Consider the following 18,311-nt stretch of genomic DNA (forward strand, 5'->3'; position numbering starts at 1 on the left):
CCCCAGCAATAAATTAATAGTATATACATTTCAGAAATATACCTATTTCCCGCAACCATCACTGCCATTAAATAATTCATACTCACATTTTAAAGAGACCTCATTTTCCCCAAACTCACCCCCACATTCAATAGCCCCCAAACCACCCCATTTTAAATTTATAGTCACCACTATTAAATTGCCCCATTACCCCACAAACAAAATAGCACCCATTAATTAGCCACCACCTACCTTACACACACTGCATTGCCAAAAGCCCCGTGACATCACATACACATTACTGTGCCCCCTTATGATCACACTGTGCCCTCCATGCTGCTTTTCCCCTTTTTCATCACACTGTGCCTTTCTCTCCCCCCCTTCTTCATCACACTGTGCCTTTCTCTCCCCCCCCTTCTTCATCACACTGCCTCTATCTTCCCCCTTTTTTTATCACTCTGTGCCTCTCTCTTACCGCTTCTTTATCACTCTGTGCCTCCCCCCCTTTCTTTATCCGTCTGTCCCTTTCTGCTTTCCTCTCCTCTCCTTTACTTACCTTCTATTAGCTTCTTTCACCTCTTGTCTTCTATCTGCTTGCTTGGTCCTCTCTGCGCCGCTCTTCATTATTGAATGTAGGGCGTGACTTCACGCCCGACATCCAGTGTGAAAGAAGCAGAGACGAGGGACACCGGTGCCGCGATCACGTGAGTATGTTTTTTGTTTTTTTTTCTTAAACTATCCAGCTATCCTCACCAACAGATGAGTCAGACTTTGCACCTAAGCAAAACCATGTTGCATTGAAGGGGGAGGTAAATTTAAAATGTGGGGACAGATTTATACTTGGGGTAGGGAATGTTCTAGATCAACTTTAAAGTGTAAAAATAAAGCTAGCAAGAATTTATGTGCTACATGAAAAACAGTCAGTATTTTCCTAACCTGCAAAATAAACTAATTTGCACCCCATTCAATGTAACATGATGTACCGATACTGGTGGTATTACCTGAAGCCCAATAGCCAAGTAGATATCCAGAGAGTAGTCAGACATTAGCCGGGTTGGTACACAAGCAGGTAATCACAGATGCAAGGTAGAGTAGCAGGTACTGAGCAAGCAGAATACTCAAGAATATGTCTGAACCAGGAAGTGCCATTTATAGGCCCAAACAGGAAACAGGATCCAAGATGGTTTCTCTTTGATTCCAAACTGGCCATCTTGGATAAGGGCAAATCTCAGGGCAAGTTTGCAAATACAGAGACCTCTAGTGGTCGGAGGTGCAAATGTCAAGGTAATTCCTTACACATGATTTGTCCTTCATCAAATTTACTCCCTTTTTTTTTGCCTTACTCTCCTTACTGACTCAGACCCATAGGGTGGTATTCAATTGTTCAGCTTGAGGGCCGAAAAACTCGCGCTCTAAAACTATTATCGTTAATACGGTAAAATTGCGCTTAAAAACCGTTCATACGGTAATTCACTCGCTAAATTTCAGCTCGCAGCTGCGAGCTGAAATTCAGCGAGTAATTACCGTATTAATGGTAATAGTTTTAGAGCGCAAGTTTTTCAGCCGTCAAGCCGAACAATTGAATACCCCCCATAGTGTATCAACTGATAACGAATAGTTTTTATTTACTTCATAAAGTCAAAACTTTATTTTTGTTTAAAGTGAATTGAAAACACAAAACTTTTTAATTACACAAAATTGATTAAAAAGGAGAGAGATACTGTGACAGGATGGACCGCCTTTTCCACACTGTCTGTTGTTGCTGGGAAACAGCTGGGCTTACTTTGCCACCGTTCCCTTATGTTATCGCAAATGCGCCCTCTTGCCACAGTAGGAGGGGCTTAGAATGCTGCCACCACTGAGCTCCTTTATGGTGCTCAGAACCACGTTCCTTCTGGGTAACTGTCACTGCTAGTGTACTCCTGTGCTGGTACACTTGGGCTGGTAACTCCGGACCTCTTACTATGGATCAGGGTTGCTGTGGATGTATCCCACCTAGCCTATCGCACTGACCAGAGCAGCAGGGTAGCGGCAGAGCGGTGGTACTGGAGAGCTGGGTCCAATCTCAGAAACAGCCGGTGAACGGATTAGATTTATGGTCTGATCTGCAGGTCACAGGATTACAGCAATATTGAAGAAGTTGTCAAGCAGGGTCTTGAAGCAAAGAGTGATGTTTTATTTTCACTCAGGTGCCTTGACAAGGACAGTTCCACTGATTAAAGGTATCAGTGGTCAGGTCAGATGGAACATAAGAATGATACATTTCAATGTACAGGAGAGTGCTTTTAATGCAGATTTGCACACAGGTTATTTTTAGAATCAGGATGTAACCTGTTTACCAAAACATAGATTTACATGCATTGCAAAGCTAACAATATTTACACTTATCTGTGATATCTTAAAATTCAGTGATGTCCTCCACAGGAAATCTAGTAGCAAGGTCTTAATTAACCCTTCCTGCCTTCAAAAGGCCTTACACATCAAAAGGCCTGATTAACATATGGGCCTTTCTTCAGACAGTTTAGAATACACATTCACACAAAACATCACAGACACCAATCAAACCAATTTCCCCACATCACAATACACAAAAGACTTCCATCCACAAAGGCTTATTTTATCAGATATGTACCTTAAGAAATACATTTCCTCTAGCAAGGCTAAACAAGAAACTAATTTATTCCCCTGGTCTCAGAAATTAAAGATTTCCCTTACCAAATAATATACATAATATAAAAAATAAGTGCATGTGCAATTATATAAATAAGAGCCCTGCGCTATTTCCTTTAAATAAATTTATACCATAAGTAATTTTTTTTACGTGATCCAGTCACAGATACACTTGCGGATAGGTACTCTGGAAGGGAATTAAACATACTTCATTATCCTTGGATATTAACAGGTTGATTCATTTATTAATCTAGGTTATTGACACTACAAACTCCTAGAAACTTATTTTTGGGAAAACTTTTCCCGTGTGCCTTTCTGCATGATACTTGACTGCATAACTTAACTGTCTGGAAATATTCATTCTCTTTTAATGGTCCATCCATACCATTTTATACCCCTTTTTCTGGAATGTGAATAAAGAAAGATGTAAGTGCAACTTTATTACACACAAAACTTTATAATTCTTAAACTCAAAAAATGTCAGCAAAAAAGTGTAATCCAATAAATATTTTTGTAAACTTTTATTAATAAAATTGTATGAGATTGTAATTATTGTAAGCCACATTAATGATGTTTTTTTTTTTATGTTACTTATTTTGTTTTCGTTTATCTTATATAATGTATTACCTAGTTTATTATTGCATATTCTGAGGAAAACAGATATAAATAAAGAGCTTTAAAAAAAAGAAAAAGAAAAATAGAATATAGATATACAAACATTCATTTGGATAATATTAGGATTACAATGGGATTCAAGCACATCTGAACTTAAGTCCTACTGTTTACAAATCTTCTTGCCAGTCTCGAATGGCAAGCAGATTCTGGTGAAATCAGTTTCATTTTCAGCTCCAGAAGTTATTGTGTGCAAACAATTGAATAGACTTCCTGACATGCAATCTATACTTTAAAATAGACATAGGCTTTGGGCATGAAAAGCTAGTTTCTTGCACTTGCCAAGGTAAAAAGAATAGCAAAATGAAATATTTTTGCTTTTACACACGCAAAGCTGTTTCTCCTGCAAGAAGGGCCAATTGAAAAGCTCCATTAGTATATAAAATTATATACACATGCCTCTAAACATTTCCACTGGTGAAAAAAATTGTGACACATTTGGTCACATTCTGTTTGGGCAACAGGGTAGACCCAGATAATTCCCCTGATTCACCATGGTCACATCGCCTTCCTGTTCTGTGAAAATCTTGACACTACTGTCAAAATCAAGGCTTTTGAATGAAGGTGGGTGTTTTTGCATATAATGGAACACGAGTGTGATGCGGTTTTATATTAAACAAAACTTTAACAAAAAAAATCTAACATCCACCTGATTTTTCATTCCCACAATATTGTTTATAAACAGGGCCCGATTCATCTTCGTATGCAGGATGAATGCAACTTGCATTTAAAAAACAAATATGTGCATATTCAAATACAAGCGCATCTGGGTAATACGTTTGTATGTGAATACAATAGAAAGTCATTTAGGTGATGTAAAATTAAACGCAAGTGTCACTGTATTTTATTTGCTCTTCTACGTGATTTTGGAGCAATTGCAGCTTTTTGCACTGCGTGCAATTCCTTAATTACCCCAATTTATCTTATTACTCCTAAACACTGATGTTTTCTGACAATTACATCATATTAACCCTTTCATTACATTACCTCATCACCCTGCACTATTCCATGATAACAAATATTTCATTATTGCACATTTGCTTGCAAAAAAAAAACAAAAAACGCGCACATAGTTTTTTCTACCAACACACCTTTTTTTTTATAGCAAAATAAGTAAATTTCAAAACTATTTTTTTGAGCATTTCTAAATATCTTGAAATATCCATCTTATGCACAATAATGTGCAGGGGAGTGTTTCTTCTACACCTGAAATCAGAATTACAATGAAAAGATTACTTTTTATCACAACAACATTATTACATGTTAGAAACATATCTCTGCTCTATGGGTGTAAATTGGTCCCATATTTTTCTAGGTTTGCAGAGTTCAGAGATTAATAGAAATTCTCTGAAAGATTCATCTTACCTTGAACACAGTATTAGCGAGAGGACTGCATTTTGAAGGCACATGCACATATATTGTTAAGATTGCTTTACTTAAGGGCAAACACTTTTTATTCCCATTAAGTCGGACACCTGTGGAATAGCAATCTTTGCTTAGGCAAATATAGATTTATCAAACAAATTATGTCTGAGGGACGTGGCTTGGTCTAGTATAGAGTAGGGTGCTTTTCTCCTACTCTCCTCAAGTATCTACCGCAATTGTCCGTGTTTCATTGGCCCCTGCCCAAATCCACCTCATCTACACACTAATTCTGCACCTCTTGGTGCTCCATTTGATGTAGTTACTCATTGGATAGCTGAATTCTTAAGCAATCTAGCCCTACTGCCGCGGCTAGACCGCATCCTCCCATCTCATCGGTCTGGGGCTGCGGACATTGTGGAGTGGCTTGACCAGGACTTTCTTCTTCCCTTGAGGCATTGATTGTGCCCATCCGATGATTATACTCCCTATGATAAAGTATGGCAAACACTGCACTACTGAAACAATCTTGCTGTTTATTTGGAAAATGTGAGGATAGCATAAACAGCAATTTCATCATAATTTCTCCTGCAAACCTATGTAAGAAGCTGGAGCATGAATACTAAACGAATAAGAAGCTGGCCGAATAAGAAGCTAACTTCAGCCTCGTGCTTTAGTTTGAATGAATCCGAAAATGAAAGGATAGACTTGTACCAAAAGTTTAGAATACTTGCAGTCAGTTGATGATCTCGTAAATCCCAGTGCTACTGAACATGCCTGGTCCGATACGTTTGCGTGTGTGAAGAGGTGCAACGCTGTTGAGTGGTGAGGTTCCGGAGTCAGCGTGCGTTCCAGCGTGGAGCGCACGTGACCACTTCCTGGTTTGATGTAGGGGTGTTTCCAATGTGTTTTGTCACGTGAACGTGACTTTCTCAGAGCTGTATGACTGGTGGTGGTGTCGTGTGGATGATATAGTGCTTGCTCGATCTCGATTGGTTTGCATTAATACTGCAGTATATCACAAGGTCCAGTGTTTGTGTCCATATTTATTTGAATAAACGGAACCCCCTTTCTTACTTTTTGGTTTATTTCTTATTTTAAACAAAATGCTGCTCCATAAGTTTCTGCTCAATAAAGTTGTTATTACCTCTTATTTGTAATGGGACAGATTTAGTACATCTCAAGGCAATTGTAGTTATCTTCAGTTATATTTACATTACTTTAGGTTTCAGTCTTACTTAAAGTGTGAACAGTTTGATGTACAGCAGCATGCATAATAAAGAAGGACCATAATAATAATATATACGATTAGTTTGATTATATTGACATGATCTCCATATCTATGATACAAATTATTCATATGAAATATGTATTATCCAATTAAGTATATATTTAATTATAGTGTTATCTCTGGTTGTGGATATAAGTGGCTCCAAATTGGTTATAGTTACATGGAATTACATATAATTAATATGGGTAAATCTTGGCGACATATCAATTTGATGGAAATATGTATATTTTGTCTGGTTATAGTATAAAGACAGGAACATGTGTTTGAAAATACAATAACGTATATTAAAATAAAATAATAAAATGTATGTCTCCTTCAATAACTATGCTTGTTGTTAAGACATTGATATGTAGATGTAAACGTCAAGAGAGTTGTTGTAAACCCAGGTGATCGGCAGGAAGAGGCCTAATTAATTATATTCCTTTTGAGAAAAGGTTTCATAATTTTATTATCCACTGAAACTTAATATTTTTAAATTCAATTTGTATATTGTTTCAATTATATGGGTGTAATAGATTTTGCTTAGTCTTCCCTATCCTTCTATTTTCCTGATATTTGTAACTCTAAGATTCAGATATTGAGCTGTTGCTCAACTGAATAATACACAGGTATATAGAGGAGAAGGCTGGAGGGGTATAATGAAATGGATATTCTAAAATTATTTTTTGCATTTGTATTTTTAGAAATATATGAATGTTCTATCTCTATACAGTGGATTTAATTACTAACATATTCCTTTTGAAAAAAGAAGGATATATGAAGAGATTCCAATGAGGATATAATGTGTAATATAACTCCTCTTCAGCCTTACATTTAACTATTTAAGTAGATATGAGAAATAAGTAATAATGCATAACTTCTTTAACCATATATTCTTGTATAAATAAATAATATAAGAATAAATATGAGCGATTTTAATTATCTTTAAGCAGAGCCACTCATGTGAAGTGTGCTCTGACTGATTCAATTTAGGCAGGGGTGAATTAATTAAGAAACATGAAAATCACTATAAATGGAGACTGGAGACAACATTACCTAGCTTTGAGAAAGTCAGATCAGTACTGATGAAATGAGTCAGCGAGAGCTATTTGAACCCTGTGTCTCCTCTGTTGGATCCGAAAGACCACTTTTATTCATATATCTGTTTGGCTACAGAATGTGATCAGGGAGAGAAGCGCTAACTGGTGAGCCGTGAGACTGGAATTACTTTTGAGTGTGTGAGTGACCAAATGGTTTCCGTTTTCTCCTGCTACTTTATAATCCCATATTATGGCTACCGAATTGAAAGATTATATGCGCTGTTTCTTTCCCGGCATATTTAATTGACTTTTGCAATCGCCACGGAGAGTTATATACAGGTCTGGATCCTGATTAATTCATATGAGGATTGACTCTATGGAGGGAATTCAATTAGCCTTGATTTCGCGATTCCGATAATATTTAACGCGTTTTCGCGTTAGCATAGAGTGCACACAATTCAATTCCCCTTATTTTACGCGTTTAAGTCGGAAATAAACATGTTACGCAAAATCTTACCAGGCCCATAGAACAAGTGCAGGCAGGCTATTCAATTGTAAATTTTCGCTTTAACGCATGTCCAACAAAATCGCGTTTAGTCATTTTTTCGATCGCACCATTGAAGGTCTTTTAAAAGCGTTAATGATTCCTTTAATGTCCAAACTTATTTTAATATGGGTCTTTTTTGATAATATTATACTCATTAAACTGCTCTAACTTGATAATTGTGTATTAAAAATAACTTTAATCCCATGAAAATAAAAAAGTTTGTAAAATGATATTTAAATACACCCCCTTTAGAAAAAAGCAAATGGTATAGTCCACTGGATTAAAATTTAAAACATTAGTTTCATTTCTCATTCAACTGACCTGAGAGAAAACATTAAAGAGAGACTGAGACAACTGTTTGGTTTAGTATATCTATATTTTTATCTAAAAATTTATATCTAGCAGATAGTTAAGGATTTTTATTTCTATAAAATTGTTAATAGTTTAATCTCTAGCATTATTTATAGTTAATGATTTATATTTCTATAAAACTGTTAATAGTTTAATATCTAGCAGTATTAATAGTTCAAGATTTATATTTCTATAAAAATTTATATCTAGCAGTATTTATACTGCTAGGTAGTTATTTAATAATAATAATAATAATAATAATAATAATAGCTAATTAATACTTTAATTAATAATTAATTTTTTTTATTTTATTTTTTTATAAGAAATTTACAAAGGCATTAGTAATGGAGCCATTTTCAACAAACGTTTGGCAGTTTATGTATGCAGCATGTATTGATGAATGTGCACATGTTTGCTTGTTGGGGGAGAGGAAAGAAATACTTTGGAAATAGAGGAGAATGTAGATGTGCATGTGGCTGCCAGTGAGGGAGAGAATGCTGTGGCTCCATTACTTGATGCAAGGCGTCGGGTCCCACGGCCCCGTCTGTACCGCACACGTCGGTTACTTGATGGGGTCCCTGAGGATGAGGTGATAAGATTATATCGCCTATCCTCAGTTGCAATTTATTCTTTATATGACCTCCTTAAAGAGGACCTGGAACCAAAAGTCCCACAAACCATGCTGTGCCTGGATTGGCAAAGCTGCTTGGGGCATTGCATTTTTTAGCGTCGGGAACCTTTCAACCGACATTGTCCGTAATTGCGGGTTTCTCCCAACCCACATTTTCACGGAGTTTGTTCCAGGTCCTTAAAGCCATGAAAAAACATACTAGGGAATTTATTAAATTCCCACAGTCTGAATTAGAATGGCAGGAGGTCAAATCCAATTTTTATAGTGTGGCACGTATGCCAAATGTCCTGGGTGCAATAGATTGCACCCATGTGGCACTCACACCTCCACACAGAATGGAAGAGAGCTTTCGAAACCGAAAGCACTTCCATTCCATGAATGTGCAGATGGTGAGTGATGCCAGAAAAAAAATCCTAAATGTTTGTGTTGGCTTCCCTGGTACCTCTCATGATTCTTTTATTTTGCAGAATTCAGGAGTATTCAAGAGGTTTGAGGAGGGAGATTTTCCTCATGGATGGCTCCTGGGTAAATTATATCTAGGTAATCGCTATTAATAATTATTTCTAAAATGAGAAGACCACTAATAAAAAAAAATTAATTTTTTTTAATAGGTGATGCAGGATATGGGAGCCAGCCCTGGTTGCTCACTCCAGTGTCCAATCCAATTTCTGATGCTGAAAAAAGGTACCAAGCGGCACATATAGCCACCAGAAGTGTAATTGAGCGTACCTTTGGGCTACTTAAGAGCCGGTTCCGCTGTTTGGACAGGTCCGGCGGTGCGCTTCTATACTCACCATCAAAAGTTTGCCTTATTGTTATTGCTTGCAGCATTCTGCACAATATCTGTTTGGCAAATAATTTGGAGGTAGAGATAGATCCTGCTGTTTTACAGGATCAAGACCTTTCTTCAGCCACAGCATTTGGTCGGGAAACAGGAACTCGTGAGCGCCAGCGTTTGATTTTGGATTTTTTTTCATGTAAGTGTAAATTTTCTAATGTCATAATTTTTTTTTTATAAATAAAAAATAAATAAATAAGTAATAGTTTATATTTTTTTTTGTTTTTTTTTCAGGACTTCAAATTATTTAGTGGGAGATAGCTCCAACAATCGTTGTTCGTCGTTCGATTAAAGGATTTTTATATATATATATATATATATATATATATATATATGTTTTTATTTGAAAATAATGTTAATAACTGTTAGTTAAGATAAAAGGATCCAGCGACCGAATTTTAAAGACCAAGGCCATGAAGCTTTTCAAGAGCCAGCTTCTTGGACAGGTGGGTGTCATCATATGTAAACTGCACCATGCTATGTTCTGTGTGATGTAACCTTATGTAAAGTATCACTACTGACACATAGTCACACTGAAATTACCTTTTTTTCTCTTTTCTTTCTCCAAAATGTACCTGTCACACCCATTCCAATGTGGATTGCAGACGGAACCAGCGACTGGATTTAAAAGACCAAGGCCATGAAGCTTTTCAAGAGCCAGCTTCTTGGACAGGTGGGTGTCATCATATGTAAACTGCACCATGCTATGTTCTGTGTGATGTAACCTTATGTAAAGTATCACTACTGACACATAGTCACACTGAAATTACCTTTTTTTCTCTTTTCTTTCTCCAAAATGTACCTGTCACACCCATTCCAATGTGGATTGCAGACGGAACCAGCGACTGGATTTAAAAGACCGAGGCCATGAAGCTTTTCAAGAGCCAGCTTCTTGGACAGGTGGGTGTCATCACATGTAAACTGCACCATGCTATGTTCTGTGTGATGTAACCTTATGTAAAGTATCACTACTGACACATATTCACACTGAAATTATCCTTTTTTCTCTTTTCCTTTCTCCAAAATGTACCTGTCACACCCATTCCACTGTGGATTGCAGACGGAACCAGCGACTGGATTTTAAAGACCTAGGCCATGAAGCTTTTCAAGAGGCAGCTTTTTGGACAGGTGGGTGTCTTCACATGTAAACTGCACCATGCTATGTTCTGTGTGATGTAACCTTATGTAAAGTATCACTACTGACACATATTCACACTGAAATTATCCTTTTTTCTCTTTTCCTTTCTCCAAAATGTACCCGTCACACCCATTTCACTGTGGATTGCAGACTGGATTGGATGGAATTGGATTCTGGATTGCATGGAATATTGGCCCACTTCTATTGTTTGTTTTTTGTTAAATATAATGTATACTATTTAAATACCACCAAAAACCTAAATTATAAGAGAAATGTTTGTTTGTATCCCAAAAAGTTAATCACTCTTTAAAATGTATTAATAAATTTTTTCTAACCAAATTGATGTGTTGAACAAGTATTTATTTTTCTATTATAGTAGTTCTTCTATCCTCTTCAGTTGGCTGTGAATTAATTAAAAAAGTGTTTAATTTTTTTTTTTTTTTTTTTAAAAACATAATACAGTTGAATAAAAATTGCAACATTAGCATCATTAACAATCAATCCTCTATTTTAATTTTCGTTAGGATTAAGTATTATCTTTAAAAAAAACACTGATAATATTTCTGGAACTTTTTTTTTTTTGGGCACTGTTATCAATAACATTTTACATTTAATTTTTTTTTACAATGAATGTTACAATTATTAAAAACATTAACATATAAAAATAATTTAATATGCATTTATATATCAATAACATACCGTGTTTAATTATAGGCAAAACTAAGTTCTTGTCGTTAGTTCTTCTTTGGTATAACTTCATGATTTGTAGCACAGACCATTAGATGATTATAAAATCTTTTGTCTAAGGGATTTAAACAGAAAAAAAAAATATATATAATACCTAATATAAAATGTAACATAATCAGATTAATTTTAACACAAATATTTCACTTACCATTGTTAAATATTCTTCCAGTAATTGAAGGATTACGTGCATTTTTCCATTGTAACTGTGTATTTTCAACTAAAAAAAAAAATTTTTTTTTTTTAAATACATACATATAGGCATTCATATACACATATATCTATATATCTATATACACATACATATATATATATATGTACAAATGTGTGTGTATATATATGTATAAAAATAAATTAAAAGACAGGGGGCGCCACACAGTGCAATTATAAGCGATACATTGTCGTATTCATCCAGAGATATATAATTCCCGTACCAGATATTCAAAGTAATCGAGCCAATGATTTATATGATGAATTCCTTCTGATGGCACCACGAATAACCTGGTAATAAAGGTAATCCTGGATAGTAGATATCGCCTCCTGACATAGGGCAAGATGAACAGCTGCAAACTAAAATACAAGCCACAATGGTGTGATACCGTAAATGAACCAGACCAATATGCTTAAAAAGACGTCTAGATTGTCGCCGGCTTTTACCTTCCTCATCTGCAGACAGGTGTTGAATGACTGGGGAGCTGCCTACAGAATTTAAGTATTGGACAGTTTTTATATCTGCCCTTCACAAGCGCTCTATTGGTAGTTTTGGGTATATATATCTCTCTATCTCTATGTATGTATATATATATATATATATATATATATATATATATATATATATATACATATATATATATATATATATGAAATGTATATCTTTATGAATTTTTAAAAATATACAAATACATACCTTTTTACATGTAAGGTTCATTGTGATCATCAAAATGAAATATTCCAAAATCTTTAAATGTTGAGAACTTGTAAAACTTGTTGCTCCATATTTATCAACAGATCAATTATATCTTCTATTTCTAAAAAAAAAATAAAAAAATTAGAGAAATATATTGTTACTAAAATGTTGTTATTTAATATTAAATATGACCATAGATTGGGTTAGTGAACCTACTAAATATTGAAGTATTAGATAATAAAAAAAATAGATAGACATTTGACTTACGTTGGGGGTAGATTGCATCACTGGATACTCTGATGATGAAGATGATAGTAGTCTTCTTCGTGCAGATTGCAATTCTTCTGGGCTTGGCCTTGCAGACTGCACTGTCAAATCCAAGGGTATCTCTGGGGTCCTTAAGCTGCTTATAGCACTTTGTGGTTGGCCTGTTTGAGGGATGGTTCCTGAAACATTAAACTCTGGAAAATTAACCGAAAGGTTTTCCAAAAGCCTTCTTGAGCGCATTTCTTCATTTAAACTTTGAAGGTTGGTGGCTATGAGGATATTGGCTGCTGCAGTCTGTTGCTGGTTCTGCGAAATTTGGTCTAGAGTATTGGAAATTCTTCCAATACTCACTTCGGTTCTTTCTTGGGAGGCTAAGATTCCGGAAAGAATAGTGGCAATGTCTCGATTTGTGTTTATCTGTAGTTGCCTCTGTTTCAACATTTCCTCAGTAAGTCCAACAATGGCATCTTTGATTCCTCTCATGTTGTCTTCCATTGTTCTCCGAAACACTTCCTGGGAGTTTTCCATTTCTCTTGTAAGTGTTGTAAGTCTAGGAAAACTAGATGTTGAAGGTGCACTTTCCCCACGTTGTATTCTAGATTGTGAAGTGTCTTCCAAACGCTGAAATGTTTGCTGGAGGGCCTCAAAAGCTGTGGTTGTTGTTGTTGTAGCTATTTTGAAAGAAAAAAAAAAATATATACACATACATACATATAGAAACTCACAACTATTTATTTAGAAACATGCTATATTGTTTGACATTATAAAAAATATAATTATGACTCTACACTTACGCTGAACCTCAGGAATTTCTGGTGAAAATGATAAAGAACCAGACTGATGGGAGTTTTCTGATTCTGGAAAAAAAAACATTACATTTTTTTATGACGTTAGTTACATTTGTATGTATAATAAGGTCAGTATGAACTTGGCACTTTGTATTAATGATGGAAATTTACTGGTAGATACACAAAAGTTTGATTTATATCCTAAATGACCAGGGCCCTCTTACCAACTATTTGGGCCCCCGGGTAAAGATATGCACCTGGGCCCATATACGTCTGAGGCAGCGCAAGACAAAAAAAAAAAAAAAAAGAGAAAAAACCCCACAAACTTACCTTTAGGACAGCTGGCGATCCGGCTACCTCCCTGTTCTCCTCCTCCTTCACATTCCGCAATGCTTGACTGGCGGGCGTTATGACGTGTCACCCAAAATGCACTGCCAGCGCCACACGGAGGAGGACAACAAGGAGGGAGCCAGATCGCCAGCTGTCCTAAAGTTAAAAATATTTTTCTTGTACTGCTTCGGAAAGACTTACCTGGCCTGCAGGGCCCCCGGCCACCTGCCCATTGTGGCCAATGTGAAAGAAGCCCCTGTAAACGACTAACCTATATACCTTTAATCAGTGGCCTATGATGAATTTTATAAATAGTAGCTAAGTTAAATTTTTTGTCCAAAGAAAATTTTTACTTACCATTTCTAGCAAAATCACATGTTTTTGTATCCTCAATAGGGGTTACATCACTGTCTGCAGCTTGTTGCTTCTCTCTCAGGTTTTCTAAGGATAAACAATAAAACATGTTGCTATTATTATCTAATTGTAAATGATTTATTTCCTCATCAACAGATTATTTTAACCTAATGACAATTTGAAATATTTAACAAATAAACAAAAAAAAAAAAGGCTTTGCAATGTTGAATGTAGAATGTATATTGGACTATCATTCACCTGCAATGGATTCCGAAATGTTCTGTAATGACGCCAATTCTGTCCTTGAACTACATGGTTGCTCTTCAAATGCAGTCTCTGAAACATAAAACAATGTTAAAAATTTGGCCAAAAATCCGATTTTAATAAATTTAGGATTTTTTTTTTTTTTTTTTAAAACCAACCTCTTCTTTTTTCAGTGATGTTAGTCACCGTAGAAACTGATGATACACTCATTCGTTTTCTTGGGATTTCTGTTTGAAATTGCTTTGTTTTAGATTATTACAAGACATAGATATATTTTTTTTAAAAAAAATTAAAAAAATATTTTCATAAATACCTGTTGTCGCACGCGATCCTTTTTTCTTAGAGAGTAGGATGTCTTTGTGTGTTTGAACTACACAAAAAACTAAATTTAAATGGTTTTTAGATATTGATTGATGACATACACATATTTTTAAAACAAAAATTGCCCCCGACACTCTTCAAAATTGCCCCATGACTAATGTTTGGGCAAAAAAAAATAATGCCTGATTCATTAACCATTTACCTATATAAACTGCTAATTTTGGTCACTCGGCCAAAATAATGTTACAATGAAAGGGCTGCAAAATATTATTATGTTTTTCAAAAAAATAAAATACTGACGTTTTTCACATAACACACAAATATCATCTGTGTACAAATAAGCTCTCAAAAATTAGTGCAACAGGAAAAAACAGGCAGTATTTAACTTATGTGCAAAACAGAATACTGACTTGCACACCTTGCATTGTTGCATGTTTTTGTCCAGGATACTTAAATAACGTTTCTAAACTTACGATCCTTAATGAATCATGGGCCATGTCATTAAATAGATTAGAATTATATTATAAAAAAAATATAGGGTTCAAGACCAAACTCCTCCTTTATATGCCTTCTTTCACAGGATCATATATATATATATATATATATATATACACACACACACACACACAACTGACTTAACACATACATCGATAAACACACACATATGTGTGTGTACATATATTAAAATATATACACATACATACTATGGTGTAAGAGACAAGAAAACAAACACACACATACACAAAAAAATGTGCACGTTTTAGACCATAAGAACAGTATATTAAAGATAGGCGTGTATATATAAGAGTGTTTATTACGATAAAAATGGATTAATATCTACAATTTAACCGCTATGGCTATATTTATCCATTTATATGTTAATAAACACGCTTATATATACATGTCTAGCTTTAATATACTTTTTTTATGTTCTAAAACATTCACATGTTTTGGTGTATGTGTGTGTTTGTTTTCTTGTCTCTTACACCATAGTATGCATGTATATATATTTTAATATATGTACACACACACCTAAAAAATAAAGATATCTATATATAATCATATGCACACATTCACAACCACCTGTTTAATGTTTATTCATTCATCTATATCAAAAATATAACTAAAATGGGTATATTTTAGATAAAGAGAAACGAGTATACATAAAACAGTGGTGATTGAGAATGTGTGCATATAAAAACTATAAATATATTTGATTTACATTGAAAAAAGTTTGGGCTGCATGATATACACACACCAAAATCCTATGTTATTATTGTCAAGGTGGGGTTCATCTACATATTGCTTTGTATGTATACAAATTTCAATCGACAGCTGTGTGTACATTGTAAAATAAATTTGGAATACAAACAACACAAATGTACAGTAACAATAACCATGGGCAATGATAACATATGATTTTCGTTTGAGAATATATTTTAGACATGAGATATGTGTGTGTGTGTGTGTCTGTGTTGGTGTGTGTTGGTATGTGTGTGTTTGTATGTGTGTGTGTGTACATGTGTGTGACTGGTAAAATATATTCAAACAAAAAACACTTACCAACTTGGCTGGCAGCTGTGTCAGGACGTCCTTTTGAGCTTTTCTTAGATGGCCGCTTGGAAGTTTGCTCTACAATTAAATTTAACAGTGTTAAAATTAAAATTATTTAAAAAATTAATAAAAAATAAAAAAAATTTAATTTACACTTCCTCATACATATAAACATATATACATACCTTCTGATAAATATGTTGAAGGTTCCTCTGTGTCCACAGCACCTTCCACACCTTCCACGAGTACAGGATCCAGGACCTCAGACAGCCTCACTTCCCAGGGTTTCATGCTGATATTTGCAGGTTTCCCACCACCAGTTCCTTTTGCATGCCTCTTAGACGCAGCCATCTTCTTCTTTACAATCCGCTTACAGTCCCGGAAACGTTTCCTGCAATGCTCAATAGATTTTGGAACTTGCCCACAAGAAGTCACCTTGTCAGAGATCTGACGCCAGATCTGGTTCCTCTGCTGATGACTTGTGACATGTGCCCGTTTACCATGAAGAACATCATAGTTAGTTACTATCATGTCCACCAGGATGTTGTTCTGCTGCTCAGAGAAACGAGGTGCTCTGGTGATGTTACTACCACCTTCCTCAGGATCATCACCATCATCTTCTTCAGCCACTGTAGATTGCTGCGAGGGTCTGGAAGCCACTTTTTTAAGGAATCTCTGTCTTCTTCTTTCTTGTGCTCGCTCTCTTTCTTCTGTTTCATGCTGCCACTCTTCTCCACTGCTGATATCTTCTTCATCCAGGTGTACCTGTTCAGGAAGATTTTCCCTATGCTCCCTAGACATACTGATATATGTATGCTATGTAGCTGCTATGTAGCTGAAAAAAATAAAAGTAATGCTGGAACTAAAAAGTAACTAAACTTTTATTTAATTGTGATTATTGCACACTTTTTCTGTATGCAGTATATTTATGTCTGCTATTAAATAAAATGTGTGGTGTTGTGTAGTGTTTGATTTAGTGTGTGGTGTTAGTACTGTGTAAAAATATAACTTACTATAATGTAATGCAAAATATAATGTAATGCAATGTAAATAATGTGAAAATAATGAATAAAGGTATATAAAGATGCAAAAAGTACAATCCAGAAGCTCACAAAACCAGAGGGTCTCAGGAATCAGCCACCAGCATTGAAATCCCTGAAAAATGGCACTTTGCAAAACAAAGTTGTTGTTTTTTATAGAAATGTGGGCGGGAAATCGCGAACGGCGGGAAAAGGGTAAAAAAAAAAAATGCACTTCGTACAAGTCGGATATTACGCAATAAGGGGCTGGGTTAGGTATTACAATTGAATACCGTCATTTCCGGGAAGTTGATTTTTTGCGATGTCCGCGGTTCCGCGTATTCACGATATATTACGCGAATACGCGGACAATTGAATACCCCCCTATGTTGTATAATTCAGACTGATTCTTTAGAGCCAAGAATTGATGAATTAGATCTCTCATCTAGAATAAATAAGACATCTAGTAGAAAGTTATTTGTGATTCTGAGTTAACTGTAAGCGCAGTACTGCTATATATAACATCTGTCAGCTATAGAATTGATTTTAATATGAAATTTTGAGAGCCATCTGTATATATGATTTTATACTTTTTTTTGCTTTATTTTTAATGTGTATAACAGAAGTTATTTATGATTGATAATTTTTTCATCTCAAATTATGATGTTTTAGATATAATAAATTTATACATTTTTTAAAAAGCATACACAGACTCCAACATTTTTATGCTAGTTTTTTGATTGAATAAAACATTCCTTGGCGCACCTTTCCTGTTTATTTGCTTATACTGTATTTTGTTGGGCTTGGCACCCCTTTAGAAGGGTGGCGATAAGGAGTATTTTATAGTATCGTAGTTTTTGATGATTTACAAATCTTCCTATGGCAGCTATTTATTATTCCCATGATCACTAGCGCACATGAATTCTGTTTGTTAAGAAGAGAAACAGGACATGGGTGACCAAAATTCGAGCGAGGATGATGATGTTGACGAGGGGTCCAGCACATCAAATCGCGGACCACGGTTTAGCGAGGCTGAAAATAAAGTTTTGGTTTCTCCACGACCACCACCACACATACACACAATTGTCAATTTTCATATAAACAGTCAGTTTTAATATTAAAAATATCCTTGCAAAATCTACAATTTACCTCACCAGGGGCAGCTCCGTTTTGGCTGCACTGTAGTTTACAGCAGCCGCGGCGCTGTCAAAGAAGCGACCTCGGCGGTGCTGTATACAATACAGCACCGCCGCGGACACTTCTTA

General features: G+C 35.3%; 3 long non-coding RNA genes across 7 annotated transcripts in view; 1 reads left to right on the forward strand and 2 right to left on the reverse strand.

The window, feature by feature from the left end:
* Positions 1-8,194: 8,194 nt before the first annotated feature.
* LOC142107012 (uncharacterized) lies at positions 8,195-10,824 on the forward strand. Of its 3 annotated transcripts, none has more exons than XR_012679847.1 (5): positions 8,195-9,047; positions 9,134-9,806; positions 9,966-10,260; positions 10,421-10,488; positions 10,649-10,824. It is a non-coding gene; the product is annotated as an uncharacterized LOC142107012 (long non-coding RNA). The 3 variants fall into 3 exon arrangements; XR_012679846.1 differs by lacking the exon at positions 10,421-10,488 and having other exon boundaries at positions 9,134-9,499; positions 9,595-9,806; XR_012679845.1 differs by lacking the exon at positions 10,421-10,488.
* A 429-nt stretch (positions 10,825-11,253) lies between these two features.
* LOC142148821 (uncharacterized) overlaps positions 11,254-18,311 on the reverse strand; it is a 226,066-nt gene continuing 219,008 nt past the window's right edge. Inside the window, exons 1-4 of one of the 3 annotated variants that reach the window (XR_012690857.1) lie at positions 12,150-12,202; positions 11,677-11,812; positions 11,394-11,462; positions 11,254-11,300 (exon numbers count right to left, since the gene is read on the reverse strand). This is a non-coding gene — a long non-coding RNA (uncharacterized LOC142148821). Of the gene's footprint in view, positions 11,301-11,393; positions 11,463-11,676; positions 11,883-12,149; positions 12,203-18,311 lie in introns of those variants that run through there. The other 2 variants (XR_012690858.1, XR_012690856.1) reach the window with 2 other exon arrangements.
* On the reverse strand, positions 14,313-16,097 carry LOC142107016 (uncharacterized). Its single transcript, XR_012679848.1, has 3 exons — positions 16,037-16,097; positions 14,466-14,522; positions 14,313-14,379 (listed from the first exon to the last, which is right to left on the reverse strand). It is a non-coding gene; the product is annotated as an uncharacterized LOC142107016 (long non-coding RNA).

Source organism: Mixophyes fleayi, chromosome 1 (assembly GCF_038048845.1).
Source record: "Mixophyes fleayi isolate aMixFle1 chromosome 1, aMixFle1.hap1, whole genome shotgun sequence".
Lineage (NCBI taxonomy): Eukaryota > Metazoa > Chordata > Amphibia > Anura > Limnodynastidae > Mixophyes > Mixophyes fleayi.